The sequence below is a fragment of the Salmo trutta genome, chromosome 10 (assembly GCF_901001165.1).
Source record: "Salmo trutta chromosome 10, fSalTru1.1, whole genome shotgun sequence".
Lineage (NCBI taxonomy): Eukaryota > Metazoa > Chordata > Actinopteri > Salmoniformes > Salmonidae > Salmo > Salmo trutta.
Window position 1 is genome coordinate 17,945,385 of NC_042966.1, and position 21,567 is coordinate 17,966,951.

The following is a 21,567-nucleotide window of genomic DNA, read 5'->3' on the forward strand; positions in this document are numbered from 1 at the left end:
CAAAATTAAAATTCAAGTATTATACGGCATTTTAAAGATACTCTACTCATTAATCCAATCACATTGTCCGATTTCAAAAAGGCTTTAAAGTGAAAACAAAACATTGAATTATTTTAGCATAGCACCTTAGCAAAAAAAAAGCCATTTTCCAAGCACGGATAGCCATCACAAAACCAGATATACAGCTAAAATGAAGCACTAACCTTTGACAATCTTCATCAGATGACACTGCTAGGACATCATGTTAGATAATACATGCATTTTTTGTTCGATCAAGTTTATATTTATATCCAAAAACCCAATTTTTACATTGGCGCGTGACTTTCAGAAAATGTTTTCTCCCCATAACCTTCCGGTGAGTAGGCACATTTCATTTACAGAAGAACTCATAAACGTTGACAAAATTTCTAACAATTATTTAAAGAATTAGAGATAATCTACTCCTTTATGCAACCACTTTGCCAGATTTCAAAATACCTTTACGGAAAAAGCACATTGTTCAATATTCTGAGTACAGAACTTAGCCTTCAATGCTAAGCTATACAGTAAGCCTACAACCACAGCGTCGACAAATCTCTAAAAATATGTTCTAAATATTTACTTACCTTTGCTAATCTTCAGCGGAATGCACTCGGATGGGCACCCACTTCCACAAGAAATGTTCATTTGTTCTGCAAAGTCCATCATTTATGTCCAAATACATCCGTTTTGTTGACCCATCCAGAACACTTTACAATGCCATGTGGCGTGGACGCAAATCCATAGACGAAATGTTCAAAGTTCCATTACCGTTTGTAGAAACACGTCAAACGATGTTTACAATCAATCCTTTAGGGTATTTTTTTTACATAAAATTGCGATAATTTTACAACCGGGCAATAGGTATTCATCCCAGAAGAAAAAAAAAAACAACGAAGTCACGTGCACTCGCGTCATAAGACACCTGTCCTGAGACTGGCCAGTGATTGACTGAGCCACAATTTTCTGCCCGGTAACAGGTGACGGATGAAACCAGTTCCTAAAGATTGTTGACAGCCAATGGAAGTTAGGAGGTGCAACGTAAATCCTATGTCACTGTAGTTTTTCAAGGGATTCAAAAGAAAAACTACATTTCTAAATTCTCCCACTTCCTGATTCAATTTTTCTCAGGTTTTTTGCCTGCCATATAAGTTTTGTTATACTCACAGACACCATTCAAACAGTTTTAGAAACTTCAGAGTATTTTCTATCCAAATCTACTAATAATATGCATATTTTAATTTCTGGGCCAGAGTAGTAACCTGTTTAAATTGGGTATGTTTTTCATCCGGCCGTAAAAATACTGCCCCCTAGCCCCAACAGGTAGCAACAGCTCCTAGGATCACAGCGCCAATCCCAGTGCTCGGCACTCATATTTTTAACCCTATCGCAAACCTTAACCAGTCGGTATTAATTCCTAAATGTAACTGTCAAGTTTTGACGTTTATAGACAAATGTTGAATACTAAAATTGAGACTGTGAAATGTTGCGAGGGCAGCCTGCCTACAATTCACTCTGTCTGTGTGCAATTCACAACATTTTTTATTTAACTAGGCAAGTCCATTAAGGACAAATTGTTATTTACAATGACAGCCTACCCCAGCCCAGACAACACTGGGCCAATTGTGTGCCACCCTATGGGACTCCCAATCACAGCCAGTTGTGATACAGCCTGGAATTGAACCAGGTCTGTAGTGACACCTCTAGCACTGAGATGCAGTTCCTTAGACCACTGTGTCACTCAGGTGCCCAGGGTTACTCATCTAATGCCGGCCATACACTACACGACTTTCAAAATCCTAACCGCTGAGCATCTCACATTAACAACTGTCTTTCCTGTATTTTTCGGTCTTGCCAACATAGTGGGTCACACACTACAAGATTATTCACTTGGTCGAGTAGATTCTCAATACCATGCTGTCTCGCAAATACAATGTGATGATGTGATTAGATTGTTAACGTAGCTAGATAGAGCTGTGGATCAAAGCAGCCTAATAAACTTTTTCAGTCAGACACTCACGCTTGCCATAGAGAGTTGAAATATCTAGCCAATACATTTTGAATTGAATAACATTGCTTGTAAACTTCAGAGCAGTAATGATTTGACACTTTGGCTTTGGTTAAAGGGGAGTACAAATGCATACTAGTAGTAGTCATCGCTCTGCTTGAGAGTCTACACATTCTGGGTGACTCAGTACTACGTAAATCATCTCAATGGCTTCTTCTCTGGTGAGCTCTCATTGGCTATTGCTGATCACCGTTCTCAAAACCTGTCATTGCACATCACACTACAAGAACAGTGCAGATATTGTGCTGTTAAAATCAAAGATGTTTGATAATATTGGGATGTCTGGGACGGCTCAAAGACATGATCGCTAGCCCTTAGATTGCGTATCTGACCCTCTCACATTAAATAAGTGTGACGGCTGTGCGCCCCAAGTAGGCAATGGCATGGGGATTTTGTCTCCGATCATAAAAACTTGTCTGGGACAGCTAAATCGGGGCCAAAATCTTGTAGTGTACGCCCTGCTTAATTTACAGTGAGCCCTGTAAAAGGGTGTTGATATGTCATCCTATCAGTCTAAATGCACATAATTGGACACTCTAGTTCATTGTATATGTTACAGGTGTGACCAACTGGGTTTTAACCCTGGTCCTCTGTGCACCACCACCCTGTGCTAGCCCTTTGAGCTAAATCCTAGGCATTACCTCATGCAGGGTTACTCATCTCGCAACCCAGACTCCAGACTGATATTTCTGAGGGGCTTAAGAGAAAGATCAAACTGAATCGGAGCATCACTCAAACCTTTTTGTGGATGTCTGGGCATTATACGTCTTAGGGGAGTGAATATCTAGGAAATGTCAGGTTTAAAACTTTGAATGTATTCACTATGTCAGGAATTAGACCAGAGCGGAATTAACTGTTAATTATTAACAGTTTTTAATTTATAGGAAACCAAAACAATCAGCCGTCTGGGCTAATCAGAAATAATTTTAAAAGTTAATGATCAAATCTAGATGCAGCATGATCATACACTCCTGAATACAGACAGCATAATAAAGTCGCTGGGAAAAACATTTCATGATTATTCATATTTCAGATAATAGACAGCTGAGTCATAGATTAATTAAAGATAGGATAATGGAATAATCTGGATTTAACATCTTTATCATATGTGAGTCAGTGTTTTGGTAGGAATCGCTTGTAGACATTTAGAAACAAAGCCCAATCTTAAACTCCAGGGAGCATCTGTCTCATCTGACAATGGTTTATTTGACAAGCTGTCACTCAAAATATTAAAACGCTTGGAGAGCGTTCCTGTAAATTGACATTAGCTATGTTTCCATTAACTTGTCCAGTGATTTTTTTGTCGACGTTTACAAAGTTTGCATATGAAATAGATGCGACAATTGCCTGCTGGGTGTGTTTCTATTGAACTATCTTGTGTCGATAAAAACAGCTGGACGTAATGACAAGAAAAACTGTTTTTGCAAAAACATAGTGTCTAAAATAAATGTAGTGTCTAAAATAAATGTAGTGTTTCCACTACCCATTCCGGCAAATTGCACATTCATAAATTGCCTCCCAGCTACAGTGAGGGAAAAAAGTATTTGATCCCCTGCTGATTTTGTACTGACAAAGAAATGATCAGTCTATAATTTTAATGGTAGGTTTATTTGAACAATGAGAGACAGAATAACAACAACAAAAATCTAGAAAACGCATGTCAAAAATGTTATAAATTGATTTGCATTTTAATGAGGGAAATAAGTATTTGACTCCTCTGCAAAACATGACTTAGTACTTTGTTGGCAATCACAGAGGTCAGACGTTTCTTGTAGTTGGCCACCAGGTTTGCACACATCTCAGGAAGGATTTTGTCCCACTCCTCTTTGCAGATCTTCTCCAAGTCATTAAGGTTTCGAGGCTGACGTTTGGCAACTCGAACTTTCAGCTCCCTCCACAGATTTTCTATGGGATTAAGGTCTGGAGACTGGCTAGGCCACTCCAGGACCTTAATGTACTTCTTCTTGAGCCACTCCTTTCTTTGTTACCTTGGCCGTGTGTTTTGGGTCATTGTCATGCTGGAATACCCATCCACGACCCATTTTCAATGCCCTGGCTGAGGGAAGGAGGTTCTCACCCAAGATTTGACGGTACATGGTCCCGTCCATCGTCCCTTTGATGGAGTGAAGTTGTCCTGTCCCCTTAGCAGAAAAACACCCCCAAAGCATAATGTTTCCACCTCCATGTTTGATGGTGGGTATGGTGTTCTTGGGGTCATAGGCAGCATTCCTCCTCCTCCAAACACGGCGAGTTGAGTTGATGCCAAAGAGCTCCATTTTGGTCTCATCTGACCACAACACTTTCATCCAGTTGTCCTCTGAATCATTCAGATGTTCATTGGCAAACTTCAGACAGACATGTATATGTGCGTTCTTGAGCAGGGGGACCTTGCAGGCACTGCAGGATTTCAGTCCTTCACGGCGTAGTGTGTTACCAATTGTTTTCTTGGTGACTATGGTCCCAGCTGCCTTAAGATCATTGACAAGATCCTCCCGTGTAGTTCTGGGCTGATTCCTCACTGTTCTCATGATCATTGCAACTCCCCGAGGTGAGATCTTGCATGGAGGACCAGGCCAAGGGAGATTGACAGTTCTTTTGTGTTTCTTCCATTTGCAAATAATCGCACCAACTGTTGTCACCTTCTCACCAAGCTACTTGGCGATGGTCTTGTAGCCCATTCCAGCCTTGTGTAGGTCTACAATCTTGTCCCTGACATCCTTGGAGAGCTCTATGGTCTTGGCCATGGGGGAGAGTTTGGAATCTGATTGATTGATTGCTTCTGTGGACAGGTGTCTTTTATACAGGTAACAAGCTGAGATTAGGAGCACTCCCTTTAAGAGTGTGCTCCTAATCTCAGCTCGTTACCTGTATAAAAGACACCTGGGAGCCAGAAATCTTTCTGATTGAGAGGGGGTCAAATACTTATTTCCCTCATTAAAATGCAAATCAATTTATAACATTTTTGACATGTGTTTTTCTGGATTTTTTTGTTGTTATTCTGTCTCTCACTGTTCAAATAAACCTACCATTAAAATGATAGACTGGTCATTTCTTTGTCAGTGGGCAAACATAAAATCAGCAGGGGATCAAATACTTTTTTCCCTCACTGTATCTGTTTGATGTCGTAGGTAGCCCGTGAATGCTGGCATGGATAGAATGTAATAATTGACTAATATTTGCCATATTCTAATAATTATCTTGTGTCAACGTATTGTCATGGTGAAACGTTCACTTCGGTTGATCTGAAATAACTGGATGGTGACACTTGCCAGTTGAGCCAACTAGAAAAGCAAGTCAAAGCAGTTCAGACATTCTTATCCTTGTCCTGCAAAGAAACATACTTTTATTTAATAGTTGAAACAATATATTTGGCAGTAGACATTTTGAATAAATCTTATAGTTACGCAGCTTATAGTGTTACGTGATGACGTCACGTGACCTGCATACCTTCAAAAATATTCGTCAATCATAATTTATTCGAAAAAAATAGATTCCACCTTTTGTCACAACAAAGAAAGTTACACAAAAGAAGAATTCACACCTGTCGAACGGATAAAAATGTTGTAGATCATTAGAGCGTTTCTCCTATATCTGCCGTTTCCATTTTGTTGTTGCGACATTGCTTTTGTCAAATTAACCTAGGTCAGTGGAAACCTGCCTACTGTGTAGGACTGTCACCTGAAATAGTACAAAGGGAACACTCACTTGTTCCCCTTGTCTACCTATATTTTGGCAGCCTGCCAAATGGATGATAGTGCATTCTGGTTCCCCACTGTGTATACTGTTAAACATGACAAGCACATCCTCTGATCTGCCTCAATCTCAAAGACATGTCCTTATCAATGACAAAAAGAAATCAAACTTTCCGTAGAAGTTTTATATAATTTCATCTGCCCGCAAAATAGACGTGACAGGACACAGACTGTCCTTGGAGAGAAACAGGGATGGAGGGATTTCTGTCGTTTATTAGAAGTTTTGATCAAGGAAGTTAAACACTGATGGACATGTTCCCATTATGGGTCAGAGGTTGGAAAACAATGACAGACTACCAGGCAGCAGTAAAGGCACTTTTCAAATTAGACACTTCTCTGGAGACCGGCTGTCTGACACGGGCACACACACACACGGCACACACACACACCTCTCTTTTTTTGTCTCTTTTTGTTGCTGTCTACTGTATCTCACTTTGTCACTCTTGAGTTGTTAAAGTGAATTTATATTTATATTCAACACACATCTGTAATGTTTAGTTTGATCAAGTATTCCCAAAGTCATCTAAATGATTAATTTAGCAGTATGTGAAAAAAGTATGATATTGTGCAATCTGTACCCTCCTAACCATGAGACGTGAATGATTTAATCAGAAACTCATGTGCTGTGAAATGTAGACCTTGTTTTGCATAGCTACCAATCAGCTCATCTGAAACCACATGGGCTCAGCAACTTAAGTGACAATTTGAGCACATACTTTTCTTCAAATACTGATTGTTTATGCAGTGTGCAATTTAGTCTTGGCTCCTGGCTCTCTATTATCTAAATTGGTATAAAAGAGCTTGGGTGCTGTGTGTTTTTTGTGTGCAGTGCATCCACATGTTTGCACTTGAATGAGTGTGTGTACATGCACATGTTTGTGTAAACCTCTGGATCCTTGTGGTTACTTCCCTACACGTAATCTACATCACATTCATCCCATCGTACACACCCTATGATGCCCAAGTCACCATTACAACCCCACAGGAAGTGACACATACGTACGATCACTAATAGGCTCCATCTCCTGTCTAAGTCAGACACACGTTCCACCCTGAAGTAATTACATTCCAATCTAATTGTATTAAATAAGTACATGACACAGTGAACCTTCCCTCTGGCTGCGCCTCAACTCACAGACGGATGGCTTGACATTATCCTGTAGAATTCTTTGGTTCCTTCTATAAAAGTTCTTACTGTGTTATGCAGTGGGACCCATCTCGTCAAAAAAGTTGACTCATGTTTTCCAAAAAGCACATGTAAACACCTGGATGATCATCAAGACTCTTGGAAGAATGTTCTATGGACAGTTGAGTCAAAAGTATAACTTGTTTTGACGACATGGTACCATTATTTCTTGAATAAGTTTGTTTATTATTATTTATTTTTTCTAACTTATTCTGTGCCTCTATGGTACCGTTTTATTGTGATCTATCTGTAGTTAGTCCCTCTATTTCCTTTGTTGATATGAAATCTTTTGACTTAAATTGCTTTTGTTTTAATTTGCATGGCCTCTAAAAGGCACATTTAAAAGTGTCCCATACAATAAGGGGATCTGCTGTACCTATGTTGGAAAAAGTCAATTATAAATTATTCTGTTCTGGTTCAAAACAAGTTGTCAACCAATAGGCTTTGATAAAATTTCCAAAATCCTCACCCACGTGGAAAGAGTAATGTATATGCCAATTATTTGATGGTCCGACCGCATTCTGTCCCCTATCAACACTTTTCAAACTTTTGGTGCCGGCGAGAATGACATAAGAAAGTACTCAAGATAACTAGCTTGATTTAGCCTCTGCCATGTATATCTCACTAGGTCAAGCCTACACATATCCACTAGTTCGAATGTATGTTTGTAATTTACCATTAAAAAGTACCATGATGATTGAGTGTTCATATAACTGAACCATGATATTTGCACTGCTACTAAGTAAACCTCTAATTGTTCTCCACTATTCCAACCCACTAAAACCTGCCCCCATCCCAAGTTAGGTTGATGTCCCAGTGACTGGCAGACCACCCCTGTCCACCTGGATCCGAGGGCCTTTGAGAGATGGGGACCCATCCTTTAAAAAGAGCACACAGTGCCATCTACAGAACAGAAGAAGATTAACAGCCAAAAGCATTTCCAATGCCCTCACCTCGATTGTATTGTATACTGTTATTAAAAAAATATATATATATACTATAGAAAAAAATCTGGCATATCTGAATTTATTTCCACAATTAACAAATAATATGCATAATAATGTAGGCACTTCATATGAAATATTGTTACCTATAACCATGACTGGCATGACTGGCATTACTAAAATTATATTTTTGGTAAGCAATTATTATTTTGGTAAACAATTATTGTGATTAATCCTATACTGTTTCTAACATCACAACCCATTAGCAACAGATGTGGGAAACATACACACACTCTCCCCACATTTCCCCCACAAACAATCACAAGCTCAGATGTTCGATAGTTGTTCCATCCCCGAGCCCAACTCAAGTAAAGACTTGATGCGCGAATGCATTTACAGTTGTAACTGTTAGCGAAGGCATGCAAAATTGAGCAAGAATGGGGAGATTTGCTTAACCAATGCCAAGTCCTAGCAGATGGAGCTCGGATACACCCCTTTCCCCTAAAACACACACACACTGGTCCCCCGTTGTGACCGTTTTCCCAAGCATCTCTGAGCTGTCAGACCTTTTGATTATTTTGTGCCGCCAGGGCCACAATAATTTGCCCCCTCTCTGATTGTCCGAGTGTGACCCCCTCCCAGTGGGTTACTGCAGCTAGTGTTGCCAGCACTGCCACTACTGTACCTGGGTGGGGGTCTCCACCGGAATTCCCACCAGCTAGGTACAAGGTCATCAAGGTTCTCATCAGATTCCCTTTATCTAATATTAGGTTTTGCTTTTAGATCTGATAACATTTACTATCAAATACATGCAAAAGTAGAAACAATTTGAACAGGGGTAAATACTTTTTCACAGCACTGTATTTCATGTACACTGTAATGGTATGAGTGTTAATTATTTCATGACTAATACATCCTATTAGTTGAATTGAGTAAATGCATTATTTGATTCACTGTACATTCATAATTTAGTACGTCTATTGGTAAATATAATTTACACTACATATAGTATACAGTATGTTTGGATTCCACCTTTACATCCCTGGTCTACTTGACACAATAACATTGGTCACCTGGATTAGCTATTTGTATTTAGCCTCTTAATTGGCTTGCTGACTAAATCCTCCAGAGATGTACAGGGCCTGTTGCATTTATTCACATAATAATGAAGTCAGATTGAGGAATGTAGTTTATTATATTAAACATAATTATCATTCAACTACACTAGTGATGTCATACATTCTACAGAACGTCTTCCTGCATTGGAATGGGAATATACTATAAATCTGCACTCAGTGGTCCGTTTATTAGGTACACCACCGTTCACAAAAATGGTTCGCTCCTATAGACAGTGTGTCACTTGGCCGTGCGTGCTATATAAAGCAGGCAGACGGGCATCGAGGCATTCAGTTACTATTCAATTGAAGGTAAGAATGGAAGTGACCTAAGCGACTTTCAGTGTGGTGTGATCGTTGTTGCCAGGCGCGACGGTTCCAGTATCTCAGAAACGGCCATCCTCCTGGGCTTTTCACGCACAACAGTGTTTAGAGTTTACGGAGAATGGTGAAACAAACAAAAACCATCCAGTCAGCGCGGGCCTGTGAGTGAAAACAGCTTGTTGATGAGAGAAGTCAAAGGAGAATGGCAAGAATTGGGCAAGCTAACTGGCAGCCCACAAACAGGCAATTAATTGTGCAGTACAACAGTGGTGTTGGCAGAGTCAGGATCTGGCGTAAGCAGCATGAGTCCATGATCCCATCCTGCCTGATGTCAACGGTACAGGCTGGAGGCGGTGGTGTAATGGTATGGGGAATGTTTTCCTGGCACACGTTAGGTCTCTTGATACCAATTGGGCAATGTTTGAACACCATAGTGTATCTGAACATTGTTTCTGACCAGGTGCATCCCTTCATGGATACGGTTTACCCTTCGTCACATGGATACTTCCAGCAGGATAATGTGTCATGTCAAAAAGCACGTATTCTCTCAGAATGGTTCTAGGAACATGACAGCAAGTTCAGTTTACTTGAGTGGCCTGCGCAGTCCACGGACCTCAACCCAATAGAACATTTTTGGGATGAGATGGAACGGGCTGTTCGCATCATGAATATACCGCCATTATAATATGCAGCAACTGCGTGATGCCATCCCGTCAGCACGTGCATCATGTTATGGGTATGCTTGTAATCATTAAGGACTAGGATGTTTTTCAGGATCAAAAAAGAAATGAAATAGAGCTAAGGAAAATCCTAGAGGAAAACCTTACTCAGCCTGCTTTCCTCCAGACACTGGGAGATGAATTCATCTTTCAGCAGGACAAAAACCTAAAACACAAGGCCAAATCTAGACTGGAGTTGCTTACCAAGAAGACACAATGTTCCTGAGTGGCTGAGTTACATTTGTTACTTAAATCTACGGCAATAACTGAAAATGGTTGTCTAGCAATGATCAACAAACAATTTTACAGAGCTTGAAGAATTTTTTTAATAATAATGGGCAAATGTTGCACAGTCCAGGTGTGGAAAGCTCTTAGACACTTACCCAGAAAGACTCACAGCTGTAATTGCTGCCAAAGGTGCTTCTGCAAAGTATTGACTGTGAATATTTATGTAAATTAGATCATTCTGTATTCCATTTTCGATAAATGGGCATATATTTTGAAAAACATGTTTTCACTTTGTCATTACGGGGCATTGTGTTGAGATGTGTGAGAAGAACAAAAATATTTGCTCAATTTAGAATTCAGGCTGTAACACAACAAAATATGGAATAAGTCAAGGGGTATGAATACTTTCTGAAGGCACTAAAGTGGGTAGCGGAATCAATAGTATACACACACAGTGAGTTCTGAGCGTGTGTGTGTTTGTGTGTGTTTATGGGTGTTTGTTATGTGTATGTATGTTTGTGTGTAAGGGTTGGATATGTGGGTAGTCAGTGCAAATCCTTTCTAAGGTACATATATTTGTTGTGATGAAGAGCTTCCTTTTTCCCTCTCACGTTTGCTGTCCTAAATTCTCAAGAGTGCTACCAATAGTGCCTGTCCTAAATTATCATGAGTGCTACCAATAGTGCCTGTCCTAAATTCTCATGAGTGCTACCAATAGTGCTTGTCCTAAATTCTCATGAGTGCTACCAATAGTGCTTGTCCTAAATTCTCATGAGTGCTACCAATAGTGCCTGTCCTAAATTCTTATGAGTGCTATCCATATTCATGTCCTAAATTCTCACGCGTGCTCTCTATTAAGCTTGTACGCCAATGATATTCTCTAACCCAAATTGAGAGGTGACATTCCTGCGTGCCTCTCTTTCCACTCTTGATTGTGCACAGGTGAAGGAAATGAACGAGACCCCGCATCTCGACAGTGCAGACACACAGCTCTCTGATGGCCGCCTACTCCTAGGACGCACAGAGCTCATATCCACGCCTGTCTCTGAACATTCGTCGCTCCCAACACAAACAGCGAACTAAAGTTAAGTACTTTTCCTCTTGTCCTTGAGGTCATCATCTGCGGCTCAAAGTCACTTCTGTAATGTGTGCACTTTAGATAAGTTATGATTATGCAGGATATGAGCTAACATTGTGCTGAAGATATAGAAGTTAAAGGGAATTAATCCTGGGAAACTGTGATACCTACCTGACTCGGATACTTACACTGCCTTTTTCTTCACGAGGATGGACCTGAACCCCATCCCCCTTCGTGGAGACTGGAACCTGTGGAGAGAAAGAGATTCAATGGCGCGCTAAGGAGAAAAGGCCTGACTAAAAGTGGAGGAACTGGCGCCACAGGCGGACTAGACTACAGAGGCTACATGTGGATGAGTATTGACCGCTGGAAATGAAGATACATGTTGATTGATGGATTTTAAGAAAGAGGCCTTTTTTTAAGAGTTGCTGGTATTTTTGAGGAGAGACTTTTAAACAGACATTGCAAAAACGACCATTTGTAAGAGACATTTCCTACCTTTTCAAATAAAGTATTGTTCATTGTGAAACAATGGTTGTTGTTCATCCATTCCGAAATTGCAATGTGGAATAAAATAGCCTGAGTTTTCCAATATTTGACATAATCTCTCTGGTGCAAATAGTCTGGTGCAGGTCTGTGCAGGGAGGAAGCTAGGTTTAGCTTTCGAGCAGTCTTATGGCCTGGTGGTAGAAGCCGTCTCAGCCTGTTGGCCCGAGACCTGATACTCCGATATCGCTTGCCAGACAGTAACAGAGTGAACAGTCCGTGGCTCGGGTGACTGGAGTTCTAGACAACCTTTCGGGCCTTCTTCAGACATCGACTGGTGTAGATGTCCTGGAGGGTAGGGAGCTTGCCCCCAGTGGATGTATTGGGCTGTCCGCACCACCCTCTGTAGGGCCTTCCAGTTGAGGGCGGTGCAGTTGCTGTACCAGGCAGTGATGCAGCTGGTTAAGATGCTTTTGATTGTACAGCTGTAAAACTTCTTTAGGATCATTGGGCCTATGCCAAATTTCTTCAGCTCCTCGGATTTGCTGACGTTGAGGCAGAGGCTGTTTCCCTGGCAACACTGTACAAGGGCTCTATCTCCTCCCTGAAGGCTGTCTTGTTGTTGTTGATGATCAGGCCCACCACCGTTGTGTCATCTGCAAACTTAATGATGATGTTGGAGTCATTCATGGCCACACAGGTCTACATGGATCCCCATGTTGAGGGCCAGCGTGGCGGAGGTGTTTTTGCCTACCCTTACCACCTGGGGTCTGCCTGTCAGGAAGTCCAGGATCCAGTTGCAGAGAGAGGTGCCTTGAGCTTAATGTCAAGTTTGGAGTTGAGCTGTAGTCGAAGAACAGCATTCTCACATAGGTGTTCCTCTTGTCCAGGTGGGATTGGATAGTGTGTAGAGCAATGGCGTTTGCGTCATCTTGTAAGGGACTGCGTAACTGGCGGCAAGGCAGTCAGGCGTAGGAAAGCAAAACTTGGTAATCAACGGAGCAGTTTTATTCATAAAACCACCGGTAACCAGAACCACAAACAAATGGGTACCGAACCCGTCGCGCACCAGAGAAAACGTGCACATGGGAACAGAGGGTTAAATACACAACATGTAATGAGGGAAATTGAGACGAGGTGTGTGAGAAGACAAGACAAAACAAATGGAAAATGAAAAGTGGATCGATGATGGCTAGAAGACCGGCGATGCTGAGCGCCACTCGAACAAGGAGAGGAACCGACTTCGGTGGAAGTTGTGACACATCTTTTGATCTGTTGAGGCGGTATGCAAATTGGAGTGGGTCCAAGGTGTCAGGTAAGGTGGAGCGGATGTGGTCCTTGACCACTTCTCGAAGCACTTCATGATTTCAGAAGTGAGTGCTACAGGGCAATAGACATTTAGGCAGGTTACGTTAGTTTGCTTGGGTACAGGGACAATGGTGGACATCTTGAAGCATATGGGGACCACAGACTAGGACAGGGAGAGGTTAAATATGTTTGTTAACATGCTGACCAGATGGTCTATGCATGCATTGATGACGCGACCGGGGATGCCATCTGCGAGTATTCGCACACTTGAAGGTCCTACTCACATTGACCAAAGAGATTGAGAGCTCACAGTCCTCTACAGCAGCAGTTGATTGCTCCGAAAGACCTTTATCTGACCATTTTAAGATAGTCTATGGAAGCCAGGTAAAAAAAAGAAAAAACAAACACAAAGATGCGCTTCTGTGGTCCTTAGAGGCAGATTACAGTGCTGATGCAGCATACTCCTGTTAAAATCAGAATGAACCTGGTTATTGGAAAATGTGACATAAGAATACACACGTGCACACACAACACCACTTTAAAATAACTTAATCACAATGACGTGTTTATAAAAAATAGTTTTGACATCACTGGCGTTGCCTTCGATCGCAATGTTCACAATGACATACCTGGCTAAGTGAAGGATAAACTAAATAATTATCCAGTTACACTAGAGCTTAACAGAGTTTAACATTAAGTTATGTCTCATCCACACACGCACAGCACAGCACACACACACACACACCAGGCCAAACCAGAGTCAGCTCTCTCCAGAGACAGCCCTAGTCAATCTAATCTTTCTGCTTTATTGAACCTGACAGGGTTTCAACTGTCTAACCAACTGGGAGATGTCCTGTCACTCTTACTCAATGTATACTCTCTCTCTCTCCGGGCTGCTCTTTCATTCCTGGCACTCTGTCTCTAGAATGTACAGTCTGTCTTTGCAGCCAAACTCTGACAGACATGCCATGCACGCGCGTGCACACAGATATTGGCAACGAGGGCACCTCTTATTCGAAGTTGACACCTCCCAAATGATTACATCGAACGGCTCTACGTGAGATAATGCTGACAAGTAGACATTTTTCCACACACTTAGAAAACTAGAATGGCTGAGAGATGCAAGGGTGTCACATTAATGTGGCAGTGATGGAAGCTGTGGGTTTTATGATACTGCAGGAAGGTGACAAAACTCAGTTACAGCGGTAAATGTGTTGAACCTCAAATCCTGCCTCTGAGGAGGAGGTTAAATTAATGAAACCCAGGAAACCAAAAGCATACAGTACACATAGCTTTTAGAGTGATAGGGAGGTGAAAGAGGGACAAAGTGGAGAGAGAGAAGAGGGAAGAGGGTGCAAAGATAGAAAGAGACAGAGAGAAGGAGAGAGAAAGAAAGACACAAGGATAAAGAGAGAAAGAGACTAGGGAGAGAGGCAGAGAAACGTGTTGCCCAGAAGAGCAACCAGAGTTGTTGATGTTGGATCAGAATGCCAACAGAAGCCCTTCACAGGAACACTGGTCCCCCAAGGCAGCTTGTTATGATACAATGAGAGGATGCTCACTGCTAGGGAAGAGATCAGAGTTTAGTTTGGACACCACACACACACACACACACACACACACACACACACACACACACACACACACACACACACACACACACACACACACACACACACACAGAGACATTGTTTTGTGACAATTCTGAAAAGTGTTCCAGACCTAATACCTGGCAGGCCCTTGTAGTCAACGCAACCACAGGGTAAGCAGAGAAAAAGGGAGTGAGCTGGACAAAGGAAGACAATTCAAACCACTTAACTGGGTAATTTTTTAATTTTTTATTTAACCAGGCAAGTCAGTTAAGAACAAATTCTTATTTAGAAAGACAGCCTACCGGGGAACAGTGGGTTAACTGCCTTGTTCAGGGGCAGAACAACAGATTTTTACCTTGTCAGCTCTGGGATTCAATCCAGCAACCTTTTGGTTACTGGCCCAACTTTCGGTTACTAGCCCAGCGCTCTAGCCTGCCACCCCCATATATACAATAAATCAGCACATTACAATACATCAGCATATTACAGCATTACAGCACATTACAAGAACACATATTGCCTCACATCCCTTCCAAGATATACAAACAGGAACACAATGATAAATTGAATTAGGAGAGAGAGGAAGGGAGGGAATTATGAAAGAGGGAGGGAGAGACACGGAGAGGAATGAAAAACAAGGGACAGTAGGGAGAAAAAATGTGGGTTGACTTAACTGGGATAATTGAAATGCAGAGGGAGCAAATATATTGTGATAGATTGTTGTGTGTGTTTGTTTCTTTGTGGATATGTTATTGTTTGTGGACTCTGAAAAAGAGGCCAACCAAACATTTAGTGGGATGTTTCCACATATCTATGTTTCCATATATTTATTTGGTCGTTTCTATGGTGTCAGTTATTTATGTGATGAACGTTGTGATATATTTATCATATTAGCGTATCATGTGCAGTGCAATTTAGGTCAGTCTCTTCCCAAATAGTGGTGGAATGTAACTGTTTTGTTGTCTAGCAACTTCATGCCCCACCAGACCAGATCACAAAACTTTTCTACAGTATGGCATGACGAATCGCTACTGTTTATGTTTACATGAATGTGTAGAGACCCATAGACCTGTATAGAATAAAGAAAGCTGCGTACTCTATATACGCTCTATGTATGATGTTGGTATATATAGAATGTGCAACTTTTTTTCGTTTGATACAGTTTACTCTTCATTAGTCGGCAGCTCTACAAACTTGTTGGGCTCATGCTTTTTACAAAACCCATAGACCTTCCAATGTCAACGTCTTGGGTCATACCAGGTTACATCCTTGTATACTTCCTGCCTCCTGTTGTGCATATTTACATTCCATGCATTATAAGTCTCTGTTGTCTTGGATCTAATTGTGAGATGGATCCTCAGTCCTGTTAATATATCTATTCCCTTTTCTTTATGCTCAGTTCACCAGGCAGACATACAGGTGCATTGTCTTAATTTGATCACTCTGTTGTTGCAGAGAATGTTCATGCATAGCAGGAAATGCAAACTTGTAGTGTGTTTGAGGTTTCTAAAGTTTGTAATTTCCACTTTAAAATTCAGACTTTATTTGCCCTAAAGAAAAAATCAACTCCTGCAAAAATGTAAATTTATTTTAATACACATAATATTTCAAATGTTTTGTTGCTGCAGGTTTTTTTTCCTGCTGTGACAAACTGTTCATATTAAGATAGCACAATTCTAAATAATCAGGCAGCAGAATTGGGATACACAACATGGGATATGAGGGATCTATGTGTGTGTGTGTGTGTGTGTGTGTGTGTGTGTGTGTGTGTGTGTGTGTGTGTGTGTGTGTGTGTGTGTGTGTACATCTATATTAATGGGATGCAGACTGAGATGTTCCCAAACAGGATTAGTGATAATAAGGAACATACCACTGGGAATGATAGGAACGTTGTTCATCTCCTAAGATGACCAGTGCACACACACGCACACACACACACTCACACATTGCTATGTCTAACTATACTTGTGAGGACCTTTTGGGGACCAACAATTGATTACCATTCAAAATCCTACTTTTCCTAACCCCAAACCCTAAACCTAACCCCTAATTCTAAACCTAATTCTAACCTTAAACCTAACCTCTAAGCCTAAAATAGATTTTTTACAAGTGAGGATTGGCAAAATGTCCTCACTTCTCTGCATTTTACATGGTTTACTATTTCTGTGAGGACTTCTGGTACTCACAAGTATAGTAAAAACTGGTACACACACACACACACACACACACACACACACACACACACACACACACACACACACACACACACACACACACACACACACACACACACACACACACACACACACACACACACACACTACTTCCCCCAAGATAAAGTTACATAGGTGCTCAAATCCCACTGTGTGAAAGTTTGAGTGTAAACAACTTTCTGACCTTATGCCAAACTAACATGATGTCTCTTCTACCCTGTCTCTCTCTCTCTTCCTCATAAACACATACACACACAAACACCCACACAGGGCAATAATCTGGCATAGAGAGAAACTGGGTTAAAGATCATTACCATCTCTATAAACTTTATAGTATTCTTGAATTTTGTCTGTTGCTCTTCTGAGTCCATGAGTCAAAGGGAACGTAAGGTACAGTATGTCTGAGTCAGAACATAAAAATGGAAACACACACAAACAGACTGTGTGAGGAAGCAGGTGATACGGAAACAGGGTGGGGCCGGTACTTCCAGGAGTCAACAGCAAATGTAATCCCTTGACACTGTTGCTCTTGTGACAGAGTGTTGACAACATCAGATGGGAGAATAGAAACCTCTGCAGCAGACAATCTGGGTGACACTTTGACCTCGCAACACTATAGAGACCATACCAGAAACTATATTACTCATAATATCTATCAGCAGAATGTATAATTTGGTTTGAATCATACTGACTATCTGAAACAGGTCAGCTTTTCTTGGCAGCATCTTATTGATGCTAGAGAGGTAAAGTACTCTCTGTCATTTTCACTCTCCTGTCATCACTATAACACACCTGGGCTAGGAATTCATAGTATACATGAGAATATACTGTTAAAGTGTTACCTGGAAGACATAGAAATAGAGAGAGAGAGGGGGAAGGGATGAAGGGAGAGAGGGACTCACACATAGAGTACATCAAAGTGTGTGCATGAGATGAAAATGTTGTCCCAGTCAACTCTAAACACACATAGCAAAGAAAGGGCAACACTTCCCCAAGCTGAGTAAACTACATGATGGCAGTGACCTGTGCACTACGGAGGGAAAAATAGCATCCTAGTAGGAGTGTGCTGTAGCCGGTGCTAGAGGGCAGTATGGGGTTAGGTTGTGAGTGGTGGCTTATCTGAGCTGTAGCGGGAAAAACTGTAGTGGAGAGTAACTATGTGTGTCTGTAAATCACCTAAACAAACACACCATGCACACACACACACACACTAGTGATACGCGGGTTGACTCATAACCCGCAGTCCCTGCGGTTATATCCGCGAGGCAGGTGGGTTTAGGGTCATGAAATATTGTGTGAATGAAGGGCAGGTGAGTGGCGGGTGGGTTGAATAAAGAGAAAACAATGAATGAAACATTCCATAAATGTATAATTATTGTGCAATTCATATCTACAGGCTATGTTGAGGTTTTTCTTTTTTGTTTTTTTAAAATCTGGCATTAGTGCGTAAGCATATGCTTTATGTGCCACGTATACTCCAATCGCCAAATGTTAACGTCGATCCACTGAGGCCAAAAGGACAATGTTTTAATTTAATAAGGGAAAAGCTGTGAAATGGGGAGTTGAAAATAAAGGGAGGGCCTGAACAGCAATGTTTTGGAAAGACTTGGTGAAAAGAGGATGATAACATTGTGATGACTATGTGTGATGATTGTGAAGTGCTATACAAATTGGATAGTCACAAGACAGGGACTTAAAATATGGAACTTCAAGGGAACTGTAGGCACAGATGGGTTAAATGGAATAGTATGTCACGCCCTGACCTTAGAGAGACGTTTTATTCCTCTATTTGTTAGGTCAGGTGTGATGTGGGGTGGGCATCCTATGTTGTATATTTCTTTGTTGTGACCGAGTAGGGTTCCCAATCAGAGGCAGCTGTCTATCGTTGTCTCTGATTGGGAATCATACTTAGGCAGCCTTTTCCCACCTGTGTTTTGTGGGTAGTTATTTTCTGTTTAGCATTCTGTGCCTGACAGAACTGTTCGCTTTCGTTTTGTTGTTTTTTTGGGGTTATTTCTTGTTTGAGTGTTTCTTGGTAATAAATATCATGAACACTTACCACGCTGTGTTTTGGTCCACTCCTTCCGACGAAACCCGTTACAGAACTACCCACCACCAAAGGACCAAGCAGTGTGGTCAGGATGAATGGAACTTGGAGGAAATCCTAGACGGGAAAGGACCCTGGAGGCAGGACGGGGAGTATCGCTGTCCGAAGGAGGAAATAGAGGCAGCGAGAGCAGAACGGCGACACTATGAGGAACTAGCACGGCAACAACGGAAGCCCGAGAGGCAGCTCCCCCCAAAAAATTGGGAGGGGGGCACACGGGGAGATTGGCGGAGTCAGGGTTGAGACCTGAGCCAACTCTCCGTGCTTACCGTGAGGAGCATGTGACCAGTCAGGCACCGTGTTATGCTGTGATGTACACTATATCTCTAGTGCGCATTCATAGCCCGTTGCGCTCTGTGCCTGCGCCCCGCATTTGCCGTGCAGAGTGGGCATTCAGCCAAGACGGATTATGCTGGCTCAGCGCTCCTGGTCTCCAGTACGCCTCCTCGGTCCAGGGTATCCTGCGCCAGCTCTATGCACTGTGTCGCCAGTACGCCTTCACAGCCCCGTTCGTCCTGTGCCAGCGCCCCGCACTTGCCGGGCTAAAGTGAGCATCCAGCCAGGACAGGTTGTGCCAGCCATATGCTCCAGACCTCCAGTGCGCCTCCACGGCCCAGTATATCCTGCGCCAGCTCTACGCACTGTGTCGCCAGTGCGCCTTCACAGCCCAGTTCATCCTGTGCCAGCGCCCCGCACTTGCCGGGCTAAAGTGAGCATCCAGCCAGGACGGGTTGTGCCAGCCCTACGCTCCAGACCTCCACGGCCCAGTATATCCTGTGCCAGCTCCGCGCAAACGGTCTCCAGTGCGTCACCCCAGCCCGGTACGTCATGTGCCTGCTCCACGTACCCGGCCTCCAGTGCGTCTCACCAGTCTGGTGAGACCTGTCCTGGCTCCACGTACGAAGCCTCCAGTGATGATCCATGGTCCGAAGCCTCCAGTGATGATCCATGGCCCGGAGCCTGTAGTGATGATCCATGGCACGAAGCCTCCAGTGATGATCCAAGCCCGGAGCCTCCAGTGATGATCCATGGCCCGGAGCCTCCAGTGATGATCCATGGCCGGAGCCTCCAGTGATGATCCATGGCCCGGAGCCTGTAGTGATGATCCATGGCACGGAGCCTCCGTGATGATCCATGGCCCGGAGCCTCCAGTGATGATCCATGGCCCGGAGCCTCCAGTGATGATCCAAAATCTGAAATCTGAAACCCAGACTTGAAATCTGGACACCGACTGTAGTTCTATAACCTCTCTCATAGCCTAACATAATATTAACTCCTGCAGAATTAATAATAATACACCAAATGTACATTTTGACTCGGGAACATGAGTTGAGAAGTAGGCTATGATTTCTTTCTTTCAGCATCTTGAGCAGGCGGTGTAGTGCTGCCGGTGCGACACTCTGTCACTTCTAAGAATGAGGTTAGTTTAACAAAGTTTAGATTGAAGTTGAATGAATCAAATCAAATTTCAAATCAAATGTATTTATTTATTATTTATCTCAAAGTGCTGTACAGAAACCCAGCCTAAAACCCCAAACAGTAAGCAATGCAGGTGTAGAAGCATGGTGGCTAGGAAAAACTCCCTAGAAAGGCCAAAACCTAGGAAGAAACCTAGAGAGGAACCAGGCTATGAGGGGTGGCCAGTCCTCTTCTGGCTGTGCCGGGTGGAGATTATAACAGCACATGGCCTAGATGTTCAAATGTTCATAAATGACCAGCATTGTCAAATAATAATAATCATAGTAGTTGTCGAGGGTGCAACAAGTCAGTAACACAAGAGTAAGTGTCAGTTGGCTTTTTCATAGCCGATCTTTGAGAGTATCTCTACCGCTCCTGCTGTCTCTAGAGAGTTGAAAACAGCAGGTCTGGGACAGGTAGCACGTCCGGTGAATAGGTCAGGGTTCCAGCAGGTCTGGGACAACAGGTCTGGGACAGGTAGCACGTCCGGTGAACAGGTCAGGGTTCCATAGCTGCAGGCAGAACAGTTGGAACAGCAGCACGGCCAGGTGAACTGGGGACAGCAAGGAGTCATCAAGCCAGGTAGTCCTGAGGCATGGTCCTAGGGCTCAGGTCCTCCGAGAGAGAGAGAAAGAAAGAAAGAGAAAGAGAGAATTAGAGAGAGCATATATAAATTCACACAGGACACCGGAAAAGACAAGAGAAATACTCCAGATGTGACAGACACCCTAGCCCCTCGACACATAAACTACTGCAGCATAAATACTGGAGGCTGAGACAGGAGGGGTCAGGAGACACTGTGGCCCCATCCGATGAAACCCCCGGACAGGGCCAAACAGGTAGGATATGAATATGTCTCGCAAGATCACTTAATGATTCATTAGTATTTTACATAACAAACAGAATAGCAAAGATCATGTTAGGTTACTGTTAGACCTAAAAACACCACGTAATTTCTTATGACAATTTAG